Genomic DNA, 14534 nt, shown 5'->3' with positions numbered 1-14534 from the left:
TTACCTCCTTGGGTGACCCTGCTGGGAGTACGAGATTCCGATGGCTTTGCTCACAAGGGTCATAGGAACGTGCAAGCCCACTCACCACAACAAGGTGATGATCCAGCGACACAATAGTGAAAGGTGGAATACACTGCATTTCCAAATGTAGAGATCACACTGTGTATTTTTGTCACATTGTTGATGACTAACTTGCTCCACAGAACACTCGTTTTCTCAGCTGGAAATAATAACCACAACCCAGAAAAAAACAACAATGTGTCGGGACAGACTTGATTCACTTTCACTGCTGTGTATGGAGGTGGACATGTTTTGTCGAGTCAATAAAGACATCTAGGAAGAAGCTGGTTTACTTTCAGCATACATGTACCTTTTGTGTCATTTTGTAAAGGAAAACTTTATCTTATGCCTTTTTTATTTTTATTTTGAATTACATCTGGGGGTGGGGGACACCAAAAACCTTTTTTAAAAAAATATTTTTTATTAACCGGCCAATCAAATCAAATTAAATCACATCACATAAATTCCGAATTACAAAGCCAAATTTTAAATTTTGTTGGGGGGACCCATATTTCAAGATCCGAAGGGGGATTCTGATCATCTTCTTGCTACTGCGTTAATGTCCAAATCAGTCCAAATCAGTCCAAACAGAGTTCACAATTCTATCCAGTCTTACCTTGCTGTTTCCACATCACATCTTGTTCATATATTTTCTCTTTTTTCTTTATGATCTCTTCTGATAGTCTCCTTAAGCCAATAAACACCAATAATAATAATCCTGTGTGAATTTTTCCGTTCTTCCAATCCTCAAATCGAGATGGTTTCCATATATCATCGCCTTCATAGATAACATCGCTCTTTCCATCATTAATTACAGAACTGTCGCTCTTAAGTCCCTCTGAGGAGTTTCACCCACAATATAAAAACAGCTCTATTTCTCTATTTCTCCTCCCAGACTGAAGACCTCCGACAGAACTTCCCAATATGGCGACGGCATTTTTAACTGCGTCATTCCAGAGCCCTTATACATTCCACGCTCTTCTTAAAACATGCTTTGGTTCGAAAGTTTATCTCCACACAGCCTTAAATCCACAGCTTAAGTCCTTAAAACGACATTTCTGACTTGTGGGGAGAGGGGATTCTTGTTTAATCACAGAAGGAAAGAAAGGAAAGTTTTCCCCCCTCCCCCATCAGTCATTTGCCATACCGAGTCTTGGCGTATCTTCTCATAATCTGTGCTTGTTCCTCCGACTCATCTTGTTTTACCAGAGATCTCTTCTGTTAGCAGTCTTTACTCCCCCTCCTTCCTTGAAATATGTGCATTCCTTCATCCAAATTGTTTCTTTTGAAGTTCTGGCAGCTAGTGGCGCGGATCAGGGACGGCGTCCAGGAGTACCGGAATCCCACAGGAGGGCTTTGTGCCTAGTGCCCCCATCCCCACAAATTCGGGGGTGGTGTAGGGCACAGCAGGCAATGGCAGTCCCCCCACCCTCCTGGGGGGGTAGGGAGTCTAATTACTCCCATCATAGCCTCCAAATTACCTTGTGTGGGTCGGAGAGATGTTATTGTCAGCCATCTTCCGATGCGCCCCCTAGTGGCCCCCCGACACCAAAAACCTTTCAGTGCTCTGGGCTTTGTTGTTGTTTAGTCGTTTAGTCGTGTCTGACTCTTCGTGACCCCATGGACCAGAGCACGCCAGGCACTCCTGTCTTCCACTGCCTCCTGCAGCTTGGTCAAACTCATGCTGGTCACTTCGAGAACACTGTCCAACCATCACATCCTCTGTCGTCCCCTTCTCCTTGTGCCCTCAATCTTTCCCAGCATCAGGGTCTTTTCCAGGGAGTCTTCTCTTCTCATGAGGTGGCCATAGTATTGGAGCCTCAGCTTCACGATCTGTCCTTCCAGTGAGCACTCAGGGCTGATTTCCTTCAGAATGGATAGGTTTGATCTTCTTGCAGTGCACGGGACTCTCAAGAGCTCCGGGCTTCCAAAGGTCTTAATCAGGCCCTGAGTTCTAGTTTTATGAGAGGGAGAAAAACTTTTCACTGGATTCTTACTCCACACCATGTACAATTCTCTGCCCCCTTATCACACTCCCCTTACTTATCTTTTATCTAAACTAAAAACCCAAAATGCCTTAAGAGAAGCTTTTTCTTTAGCTTGGGATGAAATATTTTGACCTGCTAATGGCCACAGACCCTGTTAAACTACATCAAACTACATCCAAGCTAACAACAGCAACAATGATTTTATTTTTATTATTCCACATTAGATATAGCCCTTTATTTTTATTATTCCACATTAGATATAGCCTTATTTATAGCTCCTCTTCCTGAACATATCTTTTGATATAGCTTCAAACAATCCCATTTTAAGGCTTAACATAAGGTTTACTTGTAGCAAAAGCTTAGATGAAAAGTGTGAGCTCCTTGCTGGACTCTAGGGGGTGATGTTGCTGCATAGCTGTGTGCCTGCATAGTGGCTTTATTAGGAGGTCACTTGGTTGCTTGACTGAACGTTTTATGGAAAGAGCAAACTCGCAGCGTTGTTTCCTCGTTTCGTACCCTCCTCTAAGCCTGAACAATGGGATGACACTGAGGTTTGGTCCCATGGTCCCTGGGTCAGATCTGTCTCTTGGCTTGACACCTTCCCTGCACTTATCAACTTGGCAGCAGCAGAGGATTGTAGAGGATTGGCAGCTTTGGCAATAGGACTACCCAACCTGGCCGCTTTACGTGTTGTATTAGGTGGCAGAGGTTTAGGATCAGAGTCTTCCTTCTCCTAGAGGGGCTACCTTCCCAGGTTGACAAGCCCCATCTGCCCCTCACTTCCCTCTACAACATGTGCAGAAACTGCCTTCTTGACTGTTAGACCCACTATTGGTCTTGTGTGTTCAATCTGCCAGAGCCTGTCTTCTCATGCAGGTGAAGCCCCCAAATCACTGAGGGTTTGAGACCCTTTGGCTATCTTCACTTGGTTTAGCCAGCCAGTCAAGACTTTCCTGATGTGTGGCCTCAGTTCAGTATACTTTCCTGATGTGTGGCCTTCTTTCAGTATACAAGAAAGAAGATTCCACCTAAACATTAGGAAGAACTTCCTGACAGTAAGAGCTGTTCGACAGTGGAATTTGCTGCCAAGGAGTGTGGTGGAGTCTCCTTCTTTGGAGGTCTTTAAGCAGAGGCTTGACAACCATATGTCAGGAGTGCTCTGATGGTGTTTCCTGCTTGGCAGGGGGTTGGACTCGATGGCCCTTGTGGTCTATTCCAACTCTATGATTCTATGATTCTACCTGAAGGAGCGTTTCCACCCCCATCGTTCCACCCATACACTAAGGAAATGCTCACTAGCTATACACTTCCATCAGCACAAATGAATGCCTTTATCAGCCCCAGCTATAACAAATAAATATGTATAGCATTGGGCTGATTAACTGGATCCCATGTTGTAGGCAGGCCATGTTAGACCACTGGTCCAACTTGTGTAGCACTGACTGTTCTGACCGACAGCAGCTCCCAGGGGTTCCAGGCAGGAGCAGTTCCAAGGGGGCAATTGAACCTGCCAGGTAATAAAAAGAACTTGGAAATTCCTGCTTCAATGATCCCAGTGCCAGTGAAGTAGATCACACAATCACAACTTAAGGAAGGAAGTGCCTATGACTTGATTGAACTCAACAGGCAGAAATCTCCAACAAAACTGCCGCCTTCTGTTTCAAACCAGCTGCACAGAAGGAAAGTTTAGCTGTGGGCGGCGGGGGGGGGGGCGGCGGGAAATGACACACACATTTGAGATGCCTCAGGCCAGGGCATGACTCCTGCATTTATTTCCCTGTGGGCATCCCTGGAGATATTGCACAAAGCAATGTGACAAGCAGCCTCAGTAATTGGAAAGGATTGTTTTTTCCTGTCAAGGACAGTTAGCTCTGCAAACTTTGGTGGCGTTTCATGAGGATTTTTATTTTTTTTAGGCAGTGGAAGCTGGAGTGCTCTTCCTGACACTCCAACCCTCCGTAACAGAGTTTCTGTTCAGTGCTAACCTGTTGGGCTTCCCAGGATCTGAGCTTGCTCATGAAAAAAACATACCATCACTTTCAAGGCAGACTCAGAGCCCTGCATGAAGTATATCTCTCTGGCAACAGAAAAGAGGCATCAGTTCCAGTATAAAAATGCACTGTGGGGTGTAAACTCTTTCAATGGGTGATTTCACAGATTACATTTTTGTAGCTGTAGGCACCCTTGATGATATATGTGTGCTGCACACCTAAAATATTATGGGGTGAATGCAACCACTTTGTATGTAAATGCAAACAGGTGTGATACAGGTGCACTTGGCAACCAAGTCTGGCTGCAGCTCCCTAACAGATACGCACTTGGCAGCCAGCCCAGGTTTCTTAAAACTTAGCATTGCAGCAAATACTCTGCAGTAAACAAATGGATTTGCCTGTCTGCTGCCTTCTGTTCATCTTCAATTCCCGATAATTTTCTACAAATGTGATCACACAGTAGCAAATGTACCTAAATATGTCACAAACGGGATTACAGAATGGGTGGGGAGAATGTTAGCTTATTATATTTTGCTGTGAATGGACCAGAGAGGGAGATAATGTTCCAAGGAGGGTTTTTTTTTTTTAAAAAAAGGATTATTATTATTATTATTATTATTATTATTATTATTTTCACATATATAGCAAAACCAGAAGTGAAGCTAAATATAACAAGAGAAAAATCAACCTCCTCTTCCACCTGCACTAAAAGCCAGGTAAGTAATTATATTCATTCTCTTATATAATCACTGTTGTGTGTAATTTGCCTTCTGTGTTGCTTTTATAGAGACTTTATATAGAATGCCATCAGAGCAAAGTCATTGTCTTTATTGGCTAGAGGAAAGCAAGATATTTGAAGGCAGCATTCACAGTGGAAGCCCAGCCATGACATCCAGATTTGTACTGATGCCAGTGATAAAGGTGTTTTGTAGTCCTGATCTATTGGCATACATAAGAAATAGCCTCCAAAGAGCACAAAATGTGTCTGGTTTCTTTTCCCCCTTTCATAAGCACTGCATCATGGGACATTTTCTAAGCAGTCTCTGGTCTCCAGACATTCTTAAACCATAGGTTGAGCCCCCAAGTATGAGATCTTGACGTGTAGCAAGGAAAAAGCCCATAGGTACTAGGGGGAGGGAAGTGGCAGAAGGTGATGATTTTGTGGTAAGGGGGGGGGGGACACTTCTGTACATGCTAGCAGGCTTTTTGTTTTAAAGGGATATGCCCTTTTGTTAGATCAGCCTTTGCCAACCTGGTGCTTTTCAGATGTTTTGGACTACAATTCCCAGCAGGCTGGGGCTGATGGGAGTTGTAGTGCAAAACATCTGGAGAGCACTAAAGGTAAAGGGACCCCTGACCATTAGGTCCAGTCGTGGCTGACTCTGGAGTTGCGGCGCTCATCTCACTTTATTGGTCGAGGGAGCCAGTGTCCAGCTTCCAGGTCATGTGGCCAGCATGGCTAAGCCGCTTCTGGTGAACCAGAGCAGTGCACGGAAATGCTGTTTACCTTCCCGCCGGAGTGGTACCTATTTATCTACTTGCACTTGGTGCTTTCAAACTGCTAGGTTGGCAGGAGCTGGGACCGAGCAACGGGAGCTCACCCCATCACGGGGATTTGAACTGCCGACTTTCTGATCGGCAAGTCCTAGGCTCTGTGGTTTAACCCACAGCGCCACGCTGCACCAAATGTTCAGCAGAGGGTTCCGAAATGGAAGCCAAACACTGTAGATTGTCAGGCTGAGACATCTCTGGATTCTGACGAAGAGAATCACATGCCGAGGTGATGCTGAGACCGGTCCCCAGGAGGCTCACTGCGCTGACGCCATCAGTGTCCCACCTGCCAGGCCTCTTTTTGACCCAAGAAGCAGCAGCATCTCTTGAAATGTTAGTGCCAGGTCTTTGTAAACCTGCTGCGGCTTGATGAGATTGTCTCCTGCCGGGGCGCTAATTTTCTATTCTCAGCTTCCTTGCGGGATGCAATTAAATGAGGAAAGTTTTTGAAAGTCATTTTTTGTGGCAGGCTCTGTAAGAGGGAAGGAGACTCCCCCAAGCAATGGATTCATTGTAAATAACAAATGCTCTCTGATTATCTAGAAACTGTGGTTTCAGTTTTTTATTTGAAAGTGAATGTCTCCCTCTGTGTGATATAAAGCTTTTGCTTACAAACGTTGGAAGGGGAAAAGCACAAGGAATTATATTAGAATTATCACCAGTCCCCCCCCCAATCCCTGCCTTACCAAAACTTAATCAATTGCCTGTCAAGATTATCTGCACTTACATTGTATTCAGTTCTTTCCATTAACCAATATGTCATGTGCTGAGGGGCAGGCCTCTCTTTGTTGGAAGAAAGGATAATACCTTGCATTTGCACAGTTTTGTGAAGTGCTCAAAGTACAGCCCAGCCACACAATTCTCTCAGTATATTTTTAACAAATATGGTGCTGGAGGAGACTCTTGAGAGTCCCATGGACTGCAAGAAGATCAAACCTCTTCATTCTTAAGGAAATCAGCCCTGAGTGCTCACTGGAAGGACAGATCCTGAAGCTGAGGCTCCAGTACTTTGGCCACCTCATGAGAAGAGAAGACTCCCTGGAAAAGACCCTGATGTTGTGAAAGATTGAGGGCACAAGGAGAAGGGGACGACAGAGGATGAGATGGTTGGACAGTGTTCTCGAAACTACCAGCATGAGTTTGACCAAACTGTGGGAGGCAGTGGAAGACAGGAGTGCCTGGCATGCTCTGGTCCATGGGGTCACGAAGAGTCGGACACGACTAAACGACTAAACAACAACAACATTTTTAACTATAACGGACTATTACCGAGATACTTCATTCAACTGGCATTCTGAGCATGTCCTGGAATTATGGGATTCCTTTAGTTTCACTCTGCAGCAGCAGTGGGGAACTCTTCCAGCCATGGGCACAATTAGGTCTGCCAGGCCTCTGAATTTGACCTGCAATTTGGACAAGCCAGGCCTTTATCTCAGTCACCTGAAATCATATGGCATCGGGAAAGGAAAGATTTGTTACCTTGGTTTAAACACCAGCTATAAGGGATCTCTGAACTCAGGGAATCAGGCAGAAGGCCTTCTTGGTAGTGGCGCCCACCCTGTGGAACGCCCTCCCATCAGATGTCAAGGAAATAAACAACTATCTGGCTTTTAGAAGACATCTGAATGCAACCCTGTTTAGGGAAGTTTTTAATGTTTGATGTTTTATCATGTTTTTAATATTCTTTTGGGAGCTGCCCAGAATGGCTGGGGAAACCCACCCAGATGGGTAGGGTATAAATAATAAATTATTATTATTATTATTAACTATCATCATCATCATCTCAGTGTTGTGGTAATAGTGCTAAGATAGGAGACAAAGCTTTGGTTGCTCTTTGACAGGGTCAGTATAAGAGGTAAGTGAAATGCCGCCTGATTTTTAAGAGCAAAAGGCATCATTTCACACTAGCATCCACTCTGCTTTTTAAAGTAAAATGCTGTTTGTTTGTTTGTTTGTTTGTTTTCCTCTTGATGATCATAATCACCACTGTTTCCATTCCACTGCGGGTCAGTTATTACAGCCACAACCCCACACTCTTAGGTCATGTGAAACTTAGAAAACTCACTCCTTCTCTTGTCCTCTCCTTGGAGCAAATCACTGATAGTGTTTCGTTGCTTCTGTTTCTATCACCTATATATCAACAGTGAGATCCTCTGCGTCCATCTACTTGGCTCTTGGTCCAATCAGGGTGGCTTTGGTGCAAAGCCTTAAACACTTAAAGCAGGCATAGGCAAACTCGGCCCTCCAGATGTTTTGGGACTACAACTCCCATCATCCCTGACCACTGGTCCTGTTAGCTAGGGATGGTGGGAGTTGTAGTCCCAAAACATCTGGAAGACCGAGTTTGCCTTATGCCTGACTTAAAGTCTAAATGATTCTGCAAACACTGCACTTCATGCTGCAAGGCCCTTTTACTTGCTGATATCATTTCGATTCTGGAAAGAAATAAACATTTTTTCCTACATTTTTGTATTTCAATTGGGATTCAGTAATTCTTGCTAATTCTCCTAAGTAATTATAGTGATTAAAGGTGCAGCACATTATCCCCATCACATGCAATGAACTCTGGATAAAGGATCCCAGATATCCTGCTTCCATGAGTATACCCAGGTTAGTATTATCTTTATGCAGGCTTGGCAACACGCCCCTGTAAGATAGGGCAACGTGACTACCCACATATTACAGATGCTGAGCTAAGAAAGAGTGCCTTGCCTGTGAGGCCACCTTTAGAGTTCATAGGAGAGGCAAAAATTGACTTTCCGCTTACAGCTCCGTTTCATAGCCACCGCACTGCCAACATGATTACAGGCACAGCTGTGCGTTTTCTGCATTAAAGGATCCAAATGGCAGACCAAGGAAATTGAAAATGAGTCTCTTTCTCTGCAATTTGCTCATTAAAATGTGTTGCCAAGATTCTGGTTTTCCGTATATTCTGATAGTGGCTGTTGTTGCAAGAACAGTGGGTAGGAGATGGGATGAAGAGGGTCACATGCAACCCCATCTCTGAGTGGTGAGAGACTGCTGGGGATTCAGCACTTACTCAGAGCTCTGTCTCATTGGAATCAAGGTCACTGGAGGCTGATGTTCTCTGGAAGGGGATGGAGCCCAGAGGAGTTTGTTTTTGAATCAAGAGGCCTAAAAGGCCTCAGTCTGCTCCCAACCTTCCCTGGAGCAAGTAGCTCACTTGGAGCTGTTCATGGGCTGCAACCTTTGCCTAGCCTCCTCCATGGGATCTAGTATTGAACCAAAACACAGCAGGAAGAAGAGTTTGGATCTGATATCCCGCTTTATCACTACCCGAAGGAGTCTCAAAGCGGCTAACATTCTCCTTTCCCTTCCTCCCCCACAACAAACACTCTGTGAGGTGAGTGGGGCTGAGAGACTTCACAGAAGTGTGACTAGCTCAAGGTCACCCAGCAGCTGCATGTGGAGGAGCGGAGACGCGAACCCGGTTCCCCAGATTACGAGACTACCGCTCTTAACCACTACACCACACTGGCTCTCAATATAGAGAAGCTTGCAACTGCTGGGCTTCTGGGAAAGGCTGGTGATGTACACAGGAGGTCAAAGGCATTCTGGATGTCTCCCTCCAGCATGACACAAGTTGGCAGGGGGAACTGGAAACTCTTGCAAGAGCTCAGCCACATGTTTGGCATAATGCATGGAGGAAGATAGGGTAAAGGGAAGGATTTAGCTGGGGCAGCCTGGAGAGTTACTATACCAGGAATTTTAAATATATAGCACAAGTCTGCAGAAAGAAGGCTCAGTTTGGTCCTGAATGGCCTGGCTAATGTTGCAGTATTCTGTTTCCACTTGCTGTTGCAGGGATGGATGGGCTGGTTGGGAGAGTTCCCCTCTCCTGCAGCTGTAGAATCACAGAATGGATCATTTGTTTGGAGTGACTCCTCTGCGGTCTTCTCATTTATTTATAAAAATGTTTATACACCATCAATTCACAAAAACTGTACATGAAACCATACAGCAAAAACCATATTAAAAAGTTAAAATTAGAAATCATATGTGGGACGATGCATTCTTAATTGCCTGCATAAGCTTGATGGAATAGAGAAATATTCAGCAGGCATATAAAAGTTGGCAGAGACGATGTCTGCTGAATCTCTGTTGGCAGAGTATTCCAGAGGACAGGGCTAGTGACACTAAAGGCTTGGTTTCCTGTTGTTGTCAAATGAGCCTCACCAACTCAGGGAAGCACCAGTGATTGAGCTGAGGCACAAGAGTTTAGGCAGTCCCTGAAGTATCCCGGACCTAAGTTGTTCAAGGCTTTCTAAATTAACACAAGGACCTGGATAGCTCAGTTGGTTAGAATGTGGTGCTGATAACACCAAGGTTTCAGGTTCAATCACTGTATGGGACAGCTGCATATTCCTGCACTGCAGGGGCTTGGACTAGAACAGGCACCCCCGAACTTGGCCCTCCAGATGTTTTGGGACTACAACTCTCATAATCTGGCTACTGGAGTTTTCCACCACATCCATAGATATCTGACGTCATAGGGAGGGATGTAAGAAGACATTGTTTCCCATTCTGCCCTGTATTTGTCACTGCAGCACTGTTTCAATTCCACTGCAATACATCTTCCACCAAAACCTACATCATTTGTCTCATTGTCTGCCATGCTGAAATTGCATAATATATGTAATTTACATAATTATGTGATTTATGTAACTTATGCTATCATTATGTTATTCTACTCATACAAAGATGACACAATGCAAATGGGGGGAAGCCATAATCAATTATGTATCATTTATGGGCTGAAATGATACAGCTATGGCCAGTGCCGATCGTATTTGCTGGACCGAATTCTATTCCAGACTTGAGATGAATAAGCAAACATGGGCAATTTCCACTTCCACCTCCACTGGACTTTTCTGACAGTCCTAATCATAGGTAACATGGACTGCTAAGTGTGGTTTGGCTGAATCTGGAAAAGTACAATGGGTTCCCACCCCTCCCACCCCTCATATTTAAAAAGAACATTCTTATAAATGCAAAATCTAACCTTTGGCTTCTGTTTGCTAAATGGCATTTGATTCACGCCTTTGCCAGCAGTGACAAGCTCTGTATTTTTTTCGTTTCAGTTCCTTTGGTGGAATTAGAGTACCAGTGCTTGTGACAATGGAAAGTGGGAACAAAAGCTCTAATGAGCCGTTTGAGAAACACATAATGCAAGGGGGTTCTGCAAAATGGTGAGATAATTAGAAAATGGAGCAGAGCTGGGGAGAGAGAGAGCCACATGCTTAACCCAGTGTTTAATCAAGAGCTGTGGTGTTCAATCTTTCATGGAACTAAATATGAAAGCAAGGGAAATGGCAGATTGCAGGAAGGAAAGACAGAGAGCCTGCCTTTGCGTCCAGTGCTAAAAATGCCCCTGTTATTGTAGCAAAGCATGAGATGTGCAGCCTGGAGATTGGATGTGTATTCTGCAGAAAATATTTACTGAGTGCACACACTGAAGAGCATAGAAATGTCAACAATGGAGCAAACCTGTTGGACAAATTAAGTTCCATCAATCATTGTTTAGCACCAGACCAAAAATAGGTTAATGCAGTGGTTTTCAAGCAGTGTGCTGTGGCATCCTGGGGTGCCTTGAATGATGGTCAGGGGTGCCACGGGCAACACTGACCTTTGTCCCTCCTTCCTTCCTTCCCTCCCTCCTCTGATGCCCTCTTGTGTCTCTGCCTCCCAAGGCTTGCACAGCTGTTTACTGCAGCAGCCTTGGCTATAACCTCCACAGGCGAATGGTGCTTCTGGGATGAGACACCTCTCTTTGGGGTGGGGGTGGGAGTAACTCAGAGACCAGAGTCAGCAGCAGCAGCTGCCTGGAGGAGTCCCAAGGAGAGGGGAGAGGAGAAGAGGCTGAAGGCACACGCCACAAGGGAGGGTGTCTGAAAAAGGGTGAGAGGCTGCCAGCTCTGCAGGCAAAGGGTGACATAAGTGGGTTCCTGAGCCCCACAGGGGTGCTGCAGAAAGAATGTAGTTGGTTAAGGAAGCCATGGACTCAAAAAGGTTGAAAACATCTCAGTTAATGTCACACCACAGCGGCTTAAGTGCAGATGTGTTGCCTTCTGTTTACAGACTGAAAACAGTCTTGTCCAGAACTCCACTGGGGTAAAGAGACCCTTCCTGGTCCTTTTTGGGCCAGTGAAAATATACATATGGAGCTGTCTCCAAAGCCCTTTGCAGATGTTTCAGTAGTGGGACATGGAATTATCTACATGGGTTATCTGATTAGTGAATGTTGAACATATGCCTAGTGAAATATACTTGGAGTCGAGTGTGAATTTCATGCTCTTTATTCAGCTCATAGTCGCAATGAATGAATCTTTCCCCAAAACGTTTAGCTATATATACATTATTTACACAATGGGCCCCGAGTGATTGGCAAATTCCAGGCTGCTCCTGTATGCCAATCAGGTTGCAGATTCACTTCATCCAGGAGCCTGATTGGCTGCTCCTGTATGCCAATCAGGTTGCGGATTCACTTCCTCCAGAAGCCTGATTGGCTGCTCCTGCAGGCCAATCAGGTTGCTGATTCATTTCATCCAGGAGCCTGATTGGCTGCTCCTGTATGCCAATCAGGTTGCGGATTCACTTCATCCAGAAGCCTGATTGGCTGCTCCTGCAGGCCAATCAGGTCGCTGATTCACTTCCACCTGGAGCTGGATTGCGTTGCTCCTGCGGACCAATCAGACTGCTGCATTCTGGATCCTATTGTTCTAGGATTCAGCTCAGTACATAACACCTAGATTGCTCTCTTTTGGACCCAGAGTAAGCTGCAATAACACTCTCAGCATCTGTAGAGCATTGTTGTGAGCTGTAAGGTACAGTACTGTTATAGCCTAATCTTTATCCCCTCTGTTACTCCCCTTCTCCCTCATCTCCTACTTCCGCATGTGTTAAATGTGTTACATAAAGGGGGGGGGGGAGAGAAGCAATAAAGTATTAATTTGAAAAATAGCAATAACCTGATCAGCCAAGGAAATAATTATGCTTTACTAGTGACAATATCAGTGCATTATGCTAGGAGCATCTTCAAAACAGAAGGACTTCCCATTATGATTCTGGGATTGTTTGCTTTAAATGTGTAAACAACTACATATTTGTTACTCAGCACCATCTGGATAGGCCCTAGGAATGAATGGCAAGCTTAACAGAAGTTAACCAAGTCGGTATTAGGTCAAAAACCAATATAAATTTGTAGCATGGATATACCCAGAATGGTGAGACATTAGCCATGCTGGGTATAAACTGGAATAAAATATGCAGGATCCCTTACCTTGATTGCTGAGTTTTGCCTCCCAGTAGGGGAAGGGCTGTAACTCAGTGGTGGTGCATCGGCTTGGCCTGCAAAAGGCCCTGGGTTCAATCCCTGACATCTCCAGGAAGGCCTGTGAATGTTCCCTGCCTGAAAACCTGGAGAGCCACTGCTGGTTTGTATAGACCTGATGGACCAATAGTCTGATCTGGTCCTAACCTGGGGAGAAAACAGCAAAGGCCTGATAAGAGAGCACAGCAGAGGTTATATTTTCTGAGAATCCTCCAGAAAAATAATCTCTCAAAGGACCTGTTGATGGCATTTTACCATTGTATTGTTGAAAGTGTATTAACTTATGGTCTGTGTGTGTGGTTTGGGAGCTGCACTGTCAGGGAAAAAACAATGCTGTCCAAGGTTGTAAAGACTGCGGAGAGAATAATTGGGTGCATTCTTCCCACCTTGGATCAAATCTATGCTTCCAGGTGCCATAAGAAAGCTGCTGAGATAGTGCAGGACAGTGCGCACCCCGGAAATGATCTCTTTCAGCTTCTGCCTTCTGGAAGAAGGTACAGGGTTATAAAGACTAGGAATAGCCGCCTGAGAAACAGTTTCTATCCAAATGCGATTTCGGTTTTAAATGCAGTGTAAGGTAGTCTCTATGTGAGTATATGGTATTCAATTATGGGATATCAGAGTTTTTAGGGGTCTATCCAGGCTGGGATAGTTGGGATAGCAGGCTTGTTGGTTTTTGAATGTCTGATGTAGATTTTTCAGTTTTGTTGTTCTGTATGGGACAATGGCAATAAAGATTATCGTATCGTAGAAAGCAGAGTCCTATGTTCCCAGTGATGTCTGGACATTTGCAGAAGCAAATGGTCCCATGTGGACTCATCTCAGAAACCATGCAGAAAAACGTGCAGACCGAGATTTTGCGAGGTGTCTGGAAGAAATCTGTGCTAATGGGCCCACGTTCAACCAGAATTTTTGAGAAACAGGAACTGCGACATGTGAACAGTCTGCTGTCTCAAGAGCACCAAAAAAAAAAAAAAAAAAAGCCTTTCCGAAAGTGTGGTGTTTGAGGGTGGAGGATCAATGTTGATTTGAGCTTGCATTTTGACAGCTCAAGGCTGCGCAGCGATATACAAAATGTACATCAAATGTACTCGATTGCAGTAGCAGAAGCAAAACAAAATAAAAGGGGATCCTTGGGGAAATTAAGATGATCACAATACTCTAGAGAGGCAAATTAAATAACTGCAAGGCAATTGGGGAGGTAAGCGGCACCATTCAAAGGCATTTGCAAAGGAACTCTTGGGACTGTCAGTGCTCAGCAGGCATGGGGCATAGATGGGGAAAGGCTGCAGCTCAGGGGAAGAGTGTCTGCTCTGCCAGCAAAAGGTCCTAGGTTCAATCCTAGGTATGTCTGAAGCCCTGGAGATCCTACAGTAGCAATCTGTGTAGACCAGGGTTTCCCAAACTCGGGTCTCCAGCTGTTGTTGGACTACATCTCCCATCATCCCTAGCTAGCAGGACCAGTGGTCAGGGATGATGGGAACTGTAGTCCAAAACCAGCTAGAGACCCAAGTTTGGGCAACCTTGGTGTGGTCAATGCCAATCTAGGTAGGCTAATGGTCTGATTCAGCATGAAGCATCTTGCTGTGTTCT

The 14534-nt window shown here is 44.9% G+C and overlaps 1 long non-coding RNA gene across 1 annotated transcript; it reads right to left on the bottom strand.

Moving 5' to 3' along the window:
* Nucleotides 1-471: 471 nt before the first annotated feature.
* Nucleotides 472-13436, bottom strand: LOC310689542. The gene is made up of 2 exons (XR_014517470.1): nt 13126-13436; nt 472-1041 (listed from the first exon to the last, which is right to left on the bottom strand). It is a non-coding gene; the product is annotated as an uncharacterized lncRNA (long non-coding RNA).
* Between the last annotated feature and the right edge of the window lie 1098 nt (nt 13437-14534).

This window comes from Podarcis liolepis (assembly GCF_965112155.1).
Source record: "Podarcis liolepis genome assembly, chromosome: 12".
In the NCBI taxonomy this organism is placed as follows: Eukaryota; Metazoa; Chordata; class Lepidosauria; order Squamata; family Lacertidae; genus Podarcis; species Podarcis liolepis.
The sequence above is the reverse complement of the archived record's forward strand: the minus strand, read 5'-3'. Positions and strand labels throughout refer to the sequence as shown.